The following is a 9,386-nucleotide window of genomic DNA, read 5'->3' as shown; positions in this document are numbered from 1 at the left end:
CCACTGCTCCAGGGACTGTAAACCAATACCCTCCCTGTAAATAACTGTAATTCGCTTTGGATAAAAGGGTCAGCTAAGTGTAATGTGATGTAATATAATAAACCTATTGATTTCACTATTACATTGTATGCAGTGTGAGGGGGGCCCTTTCTGATGATTTTGTCCAGGGCCCCATCGGAGTTGTCAGCAGCACAGTAGAAGGGTGGCCCCCAAGAAAAAGGTTATGGGGCCAGCGTTTTTCAAAAACTAAAAGGAGAGAGAGACAGAGAGAGAGAGAGAGAGAGAGAGAGAGAGAGAGAGAGAGAGAGAGAGAGAGATGAGGAGAGAGAGAGAGAGGAGAAGAGAGAGAGAGAGGAGAGAGAGAAGAGAGAGAGAGAAAGAAAGAAATGTCACAGGGAGGTGGTGACTCTTTGAGCTTGGGCGCTAAAACCAATTCATCAACATTGTTTCTGTGGCGTGCTCTCATTTCTCTGTTGCCGTTTCTTCCCACTCATTCACTCACTGTCTCCACAAGCTGTACCATACCTGGGGGAAGCGCTTTAAAAAAAATGTTCCTTGGCAACTACCACCCCCCCCCCCCACCCCCCCACACACACACATACACACTTTTGAGCAGGACCACATCTCTCTCTCTCTCTCTCTCTCTCTCTCTCTCTCTCTCTCTCTCTCTCTCTCTCTCTCTCTTTCTCTCTCTCTCTCTCCAAAACAAACTCTCTCTAAACTCTCTAAAATCTTGGCCATCGCCACCCGCTGTGTTTGGATGGAAAAAAGGGAACACCATTTTTAGCCCTGTTCTGATAACTGAGAACCTCTATCAGTAAAGGTAGAAGTCTTTAAAAGGCGCTGGTGTTGTTTACTTTTTGACTGGAAGTGGTGTTTACTTTTTGTCAGTGTTGCGCAAATGGAAGGACAGCTGTTCGAGGCATTTGTAGTTTGAACCAGGGGCGAGTTTAGGCTATTTTTAGTGGGGCCACGGCCCCACCGTGACTTGGCTCGGCCCCACTAGCTCAGGAGCCTTTTAAAATATTATTTGTGAATGGGAAAGGAATGCAATTGCGCAGTCGCTTTGCCCCTGCGCAATATTCTGCTGCTACTGCCCCGTCTGGCAACCCTGTGTATGAGCTTCAAGAAAGGTCTTGTGACGAGTCTGCTACACCTCTTCTGATTGGTTTGCATCTTCATGCAACTGCCTGCCGCCAGAGTTGTGTTCAGTTATGATTTTTGCGAAAGTAGTTTCTGGATTTATCATGCAGCCGAGGCAGAACCTAAATCGGCGCATATTCTTGTGATGAGAAGGTATGAGTACACATTACACACAATAAGGTGGTGTAGGCTACAGTGCTATGTGCGGACTATGATAACACTGATTGTCATCATAACTGACATAATTTTGTAAGCGTTGGTTAAAAAAAGTGTTGCAATGAAAGACCATTAAAAACGTCCACTATTAGGTTGTGGATATCCGTGAAATATGCCCTAGGTAGCGGTGGCTAAGCTCTTGTGAGGTGGTGCCTTGCGACGCACAATGTTACTTTCGCCGGTGTTATGGGGCTCTCTGTTGACCACTTCATGCAAGGCAAGGTGAGTCAGTCAGAATCACAAAAGCTTGAGGTAGCAAGATAACGGAAAGGTGAGTCAAAATACGGATGGAATACAATGCGTATCAACCTACTGTGGAAACCATGCCATTTCTTTGCAAACGTATCAGAAAAAATCAGAGGACAAATGATGAGGACATAGTTCTAAATATGGGTTGTTACTAATAGCCTACGCTACAATCAGGACAGTCAACAGTATCTGCCTGGCAGCGTTTAGAACTTGTGACTCGAGGGAATGAAACATGCTTCAGCAATTGCGTTGGAATAGCGAACAGGAGGCAAATATCGGCTTAAAATTACACTGCGAGTCACCATTACATTGATAGTCGAGGTTCGCCATCGCCCAAATGAGGTTCATCCATATTTTGGTGATGCTGTAGGCCTAATTGTGATGTGAGAATGCAGGCTCTCCAACTTCTCACTATTGAGACTATGCTATTATTGGAACATACTGGCTCAGAATGAGCAGGAGTGACTTTGGTGCCCGTGCCGTTTCTACTGTCCATTTAGTGACAGGGAGCGCGTGCCTTGTTGCGAGATTCCCATAATCGGCATGACTTTGGGCAGGGGATGTTTTAATTGTTATTTATTTTTATGTTTGCTTGAGAAGGAGATGTCAGATTTTAAAAACCCACGATGAATAGGCTATTTATCTATTGAGCTACCGATTGGAACTATGATTTGCAGTGCAAGGAGCGCACATGAGAGGGAAAACTCTTCTGATTATTTTTAAGTCACTCAATGGCCTAGCCCTAAATATATCGCAGATATGCTACAGTAATATCATCCAATTAGGAGTCTTAGTTCTTCAGTGTCTTTTCTACTTGTTGTACCAAGGGTAAAATCCATACAAGGTGAAATGGCATTATGCATCATTTTGCCAAATGATGAAACAAGCTTCCTGTTCAAATTACTGTACCTGTAGAGCTGCCCTAACAGTAGCCCTAGGCTATCATGTTTTGACAAAAAAAGCTTCATTGTCATCTGGCTTTGTATCTTCTCTGTATAATACTTCCTATACTTTATTATAATATTTTCCTCTCTCTTTTTCTTTCCTCTCAATCACATAAGAACTATGCCAACCATTAGGGTGCATATATGACACACAGTAGGCTACCAATCACAAGGATTACCTATATAGGTAATGTAAGTTAGATTTCGTGTTGGAAAATGTAATGTCATGACTTGTGGGTAGTCCTTCATTGAGTGAACTGTTATTTAAAATTGAAAGCCTTTTGAAAACAAAATCTCAAATCTGAAATAGAAATGGAACGCTTACTCTGTCAGGTACTTCTGTCAGGTACCACTGTCAGCACCAGGGGCCAGGCCCACCTAAAGATCATAAGCTAAAATCGCCCCTGGCTTGAACACAGTGAATTTCACTACTCAACATGTAGACAAATTTCATATTCTTCAAGTGTTGAATTACAGTAAATTGTGACATTTCACTGTGAAGAATGAGTCGACATTTACTGAGGAACGTGACATGGTCTTACAGTATTATCTTTGACTTTTACAAAAATGAGGAACTATGCAATGTGAAAACAAACACTCACTGTCTTGGTGATTGTACTTCTGCTGCTGCTGCTGCTGCTGCTTCTGCTGTGTGTGTGTGTGTGTGTGTGTGTGTGTGTGTGTGTGTGTGTGTGTGTGTGTGTGTGTGTGTGTGTGTGTGTGTGTGTGTGTGTGTGTGTGTGTGTGTGTGTGACGTTATTATCATGTCCGCGTCCCATCCAAGAGGGCCTGAAGCTGGGAGAAGAGTGCAAGCCATGAAAATGTGTTAAAACCATTTTCACCTTTGCCCCAGTGAGAAGTGACGTGCATGGACACAGTTTCATTAGCGATGTTGCAATATGCAACTTCTACTGTAGCCAATCGAGACAAATATGGTGCGATATTGCAATGTTAACCAATCACCGTAACTTTTTGCAACTTCTACCTTAGCCAACCAAAACAAATACGGTGCGATATTTCTGAAACTAAATTACCTATCACATCTATTCTGGTGCACCTAACCTGCCCACCTTTACCACCACTCGCCCAGCGCAAAGCCCAGCAACCCCTCTGATACCCGCCTCTCCCCCCGCCCCTTCTGCCACCAGCACCATTTCTGCTTGGAGTCATCTCTTTATGCCTCACCATCGGCCAGGTGAATTGGTGTGTGTGTGTGTGTGTGTGTGTGTGTGTGTGTGTGTGTGTGTGTGTGTGTGTGTGTGTGTGTGTGTGTGTGTGTGTGTGTGTGTGTGTGTGTGTCTGTGTGTGTGTGTCTGTGTGTGTGTGTCTGTGTCTGTGTCTGTGTGTGTGTGTGTGTGTGAATTCGTGGTGGTGGTGCTGGTGTGTGTGTGTGTACATGTGTGTGTGTGTGCGTGTGCGTGTGTGCGTGCATGTTTGAATTGTTTGTTGGTAAGCTGTTGGACCGAGGAAAAGTGTGCTGTGTGATCACAAAAGCGTTCACTGTTCTTCTCCGGTCACTGCACATAATGGACTCTCTCTTCTCTTCTCTTCTCTTCTCTTCTCTTCTCTTCTCTTCTCTTCTCTTCTCTTCTCTTCTCTCTCTCTCTCATCTCTCTCACTTTTTTTCTTCAGTCACAGTGGGACCACTCGGAAACCTTTATTTGGACTAGTCAGCGTTTTTTCCCCTCTCCTTTCTTTCTTTTCCAAGGGTGATGTCAACTGAGGATAATGGCTGTGATTACCTTTCAAAAAGTGCCTCCATCCTCCTCTGAAGAAACCACATATGCTGGCCCTTAGCCCTCTCCATCAGCTTTTGCTTGTGTGTTTACCTATTCACATTGTAAAATAAATATACACAATGAATTCAATCATAATCTTAAGTTAAAGTTGTTATGTAATGATTGGAAAAGGGCAAAAAGCCATGCAACATATAGAGTCCATCGTGTGTCACAGAATTGTTAGTTTGATCAGTGGTTTTATATTTACAGTAAAATGCATTTTCTTGTTGAGAAATCAAGCATTCCTAAATAGCCATGAATCCACCCACACTCACTGTCTGCTGAAATAGCTCCACTGAACATTACTCAACATAACTCAACATTTTTCCATGGCATCACAGAGCATCATAGACAACAGATTACAGACAACATACCTTAAGATCATTACCCTTTTGGAATCAAAAAGCTCATAATAGATAGAGGCAGGGTGCGATTTGTAGGGGGGATGGGGGGGATTATCCTCTCTTCTGGTTTTGATATTGTCACTTTCTACATGATTTTAATCATAGTTTAATGTAACTCCATTGATATTGCTTGAAACCTGAAACATATCCCCCCTTCTGGTTTTATGACAAATCGCACCCTGGATAGAGGCATGAAGGGGTTAATTGGCAAAGATCACACATATGATTATAAGAGTGAAGGTGATAAGTGCCATAGGCTTCAGCTTCTAATGTGCTACATACACATCCAAATGCCCCTGAGCAAACTAATGTGCTATGTGTACACACATACAAAATAAAGCAGACAGGACAGCACTTAGTTGTGTTCTTTATTGCCTGTCAGACGTTTCGTTCCGGCCAGACTCTGAAGAATTTTAAGACCGCAATTGTCTGACAGGCAATAAAATACACAACTAGGAGTGCTGTCCTGTCTCCTTTATTTTGAATATTTCTTACGGAACGAGCATCCAGTTGCTTTTCACTTTTGTTGAATTGAGCCTGTTATAAAGCTTATTTGATACTATATGGTGTGATCTGCCTGAACATGATGACAAGTTCCAGAACCCACTTCAGTTCTACTTATGTCCGCTTCCAGTGCTATACGTACATCGCCATGCCTTTGCCGCAATTGACTGCACTCTCACTGCCCCTCCAGTGTGCTATACCCTCCACATTTCCCCTTTTCTGATTACAAGAGTGGATGTGATAGTGTCATAGGCTTCAGCTGTCAATACACGTCCCTATGCCCCCATACACACGTCCCTATGTCCCCCATAGGCTGCTAATGCGCTATACCGTACACATGTCCCTATAGCCCTACGAAAACCAATGTGCTATATCAATAGTTCTCAACCTCTTTTGAATAAACGCCCCCTGGACCTAATCATAAATCCTTCCAACACCCCTTGACCTCATCATAACCCTGCCAATGCCCCCCCTCAGTATTAAAAGATAAAATAGACTAATGCCCCCCAATACAGCCCCCCTCTCAGTTGTATCCTTCTCACACACACACCCCACCCCTCCTTAGGGCTTCCCCTGGGGGGCTGTAGAGAAACACTATATGCTATATAGTGTACACGTTCCTATGCCCTTGAGAGAACCAGATTGAGACAGTCTTACCATTTTAGGAATAAAGAGGGTTAATTGGGAAAGATCACACACATGGTTATAAAACTGGTGCTATACACATATCCCAGGGTCATGTGAAAGAATGGTTGCTATGGCTACACAGACATGATTGTGTGGAAACAAGGGATTGGAAGTAAAATGTTCAATACACGGTTTTCCTTGCGTCACTGCCCAGTGTACTGTTCAGTGTAGATAAGAAAAGACGGCCTTATGCCCTGTGTACACCAAGCGCGACCTACGCTACACTGTAAAAGATTGTCGTGATTTCACATTAGAATTCTACATCAAGAAGATGTATATACCAGTTTACTATTCACTGTTGTAATGTGCAATGCATTGTGGGATATCATATAGAGTACAATTCACAATTGTAAATGTACAGCAGCACATAATACTTTTTACATCATACTGTTGTAAAGATCTGTTTTGTCAGGGCTGCTGTCCTAATGCAAATGTATGCAAAGCCACATGCAGAAATTATGGAGCTCAGGTCACATTCTGATTGGATGCTTTTAAAACATGCATACAGGCCTGATAGAGGTGGAGAGGATTTGAACTGATTTGAACTCTTCAATCGCACACACCTGGTCATGAGCAAGGAGGTAGACATAGGAGGGTTTACAGACATCATCGGAGCGTAGTACGGAATGATAGCAAGGGGAGTCCAATTTTCTTCTTCCATGGTCAAATTGGAAGCATGGTAAAGTGTGGAACAGGTCATAGGATACAATAGTGAATGTTTGTCACCTGTCCTTAATTATCCCCCACAATTAATGCTGACCGACAGCTGCAGTAAATTTGGCCACAAACTGAGCACTGACAACCGGATATTCTCTTTCGACCAAATTTGTGGAGTACAAATTTTGTCCATCATGGCATCGCACACACTGACCATGTGCACCATGTCATTAAGCATAAATGTATTAGTTCTATGGCATTAAAGCAACACCTTGTACTACGAAGACAATAGGAGCCTATTTGGATTGGAGCCAATTTTGGTCCCCTAAGGGAAATTCTTTCTCTCCATTTATCCCATTTGGGCAAGTGAATCACATTGAAGTACACACACTAGTCCGTAGCAGTGGGCTACCTGCTGAGTGGCGCCCGGGGAGCTGTGTGGGGGTTAGGTGCCTTGCTCAAGGGCACTTCAGCTGCGGTCCGGTCGGGCATTGAATCGGGAACCCTTGGGTTGCCAACCCAGTGCTCTAACCACTGAGCCACAACTGCCCCCAACTACTACACTGTGGCCAATGCATTTTCCATTGAGTGATACTGCTTACCCAATCTACCTTCTTTGGTCATGAGCCAGCTGATTGTAAATGACGTCCAGGTGTGCTAATTTCAGCTCAGTGCAATTCAAAACGGGCTTCTCTCTGCTAAAAGGGCATGGGAGAAGCCAATGATGGTTTGTCCATTTATACAGACGATGGGCAGGTCATAGAGCATAAACGATGCTCAGGTGTGGCAGCCCCCCTGTGGTTCAATTTGGCTTTTTGATGGCTTCGGCAACAGAATATATCTCAAAATCCCATGAGAAGGAATGGAATGGCCCAGGACCATTATTTTCAAAGACTGTATGTTGTGAAGTTTCCAGTGTTTGCGTTGGAAGAACACAACAATTAGCTGACAACTTGTTGCTAGCAATTTGGTGTAATTTTACAACAATTAGCTGGCAACTTTTTATTGCCAGCAATTTGCTTTAATTTTACTTCAATGAGCTGGCAACTTTTCACCAGCAGTTTAATTTAATTTCACACCAATGAGCTGGCAACTTTTTTGCCAGCAAATTTGTTGTAATTTTACAACAATTAGCTGGCAACTTTTTATTGCATGCAATTTGCTTTAATTTTACTTCAATGAGCTGGCAACTTTTCACCAGCAATTTAATTTAATTTCACACTAATGAGCTGGCAACTTTTTTTGCCAGCAAATTTGTTGTAATTTTACAACAATTAGCTGGCAACATTTTATTGCCAGCAATTTGCTTTAATTTTACTTCAATGAGCTGGCAACTTTTCACCAGCAATTTAATTTAATTTCACACCAATGAGCTGGCAACTTTTTTTGCCAGCAATTTGCTTTAATTTTACTTCAATGAGCTGGCAACCTTTCACCAGCAATTTAATTTAATTTCACACCAATGAGCTGGCAACTTTTTTGCCAGCAAAATTGTTGTAATTTTACAACAATTAGCTGGTAACTTTTCACCAGCACTTCAACTCAACTTCACCTTACTGGTGCAATGTGCAATTAATGAAGATTGGCCAACATGCTGGCCCACTTGAGCCATGAAACTTCCCACACATTAAAAGGACAGGTGTTTCAGTTATTTTGTCCAACCACTGTGTAGACAATTCCACATATATATGGAATGTTTACTTATAAACATGGATCAGAATGAAAACTTTTTGGAACTGAAGTTTTGATATGTGCATTAAACAAGGGCCAAAACCAATCCATTTAAGAATATCCTTATACTTTTTTAAACACTATCTTAGAAGGAGCCCAGTCTGTTTTTAAACTGTAGTTCTAGAGCAGGAGCATCAATGAATGGAACATTCTAGGAACTTGTTAGCTTTTTGATACAGATCTCTCTTGTTACTCTGTTGTCACACTCTATACCTAACCAATCTGTCAATTAGTGCCTTGCCTCACTTTATTACTAATCACTTTCATGCCGTGATTCAATGATTGCCAGCACCTGCCCAATGCCTGATTACTCTGGTCACATGGTTCACTTGCCCCACTATATAAACCTGGACTGTCACACTGCTTTGGTTGCTTGTCTGAATGGCACAGCATAGCGCCTGACTCACTGGCGCTCACTGGTATTGGCAATCAATTGATTAGCCGACTAGATGAGTGGTTGGTTTGTTGACAGGGTGGCTGACAGCATAGTGCCAGTTGACCAGCTAGCTGCCTGGCAGGTTGACTAACAGCCTGTCCGCCTGGTCAGTTGACTGGCTTGCTGCCTTGCTTGTTGACTGGCCAGCTGCCTGTCCGGTTGACTGGCTGCCTGGCTAAACCTGGTTTAGCCAGGCAGCCAGTCAACCAGCCAGTGAATCGGACAGGCAGCTGGTCAGTCAACCAGCCAGTCTGTCAAGGCCAGTTGGCTACCTGGCCGGTTAACTGGTTGGCTGCCTGACAGGTTAACTGGTTGGGTTGTTTCATCTTTTGAGAGCCATCTTGTAGCATAGCATGTTTTATGGTGTTTTTTGCATAATATTAAATTTAGGCCACTTGATTGGATTGACAAATGCATATCCGTACAGTCCTTATTGTGACTGTTTTTGAACCCCCCTTTGAGATGACTTGATAAATGAAAGTCCTCTTGAGGAAACTATCACTGTCACTGTGACAGCACTATGCTGAGTGATTTATTATTTGTGCCTCACCCATGCAAGGCTGAACTTGTAGACGTATATGCTTAGAGCAGAGTGGCATTATGGTACCATGCTATCTCAGTCATGGTGGAGGATGGG

This window comes from Engraulis encrasicolus, chromosome 17, assembly GCF_034702125.1.
Source record: "Engraulis encrasicolus isolate BLACKSEA-1 chromosome 17, IST_EnEncr_1.0, whole genome shotgun sequence".
NCBI lineage: Eukaryota > Metazoa > Chordata > Actinopteri > Clupeiformes > Engraulidae > Engraulis > Engraulis encrasicolus.
This window is presented reverse-complemented; position numbering follows the sequence as displayed.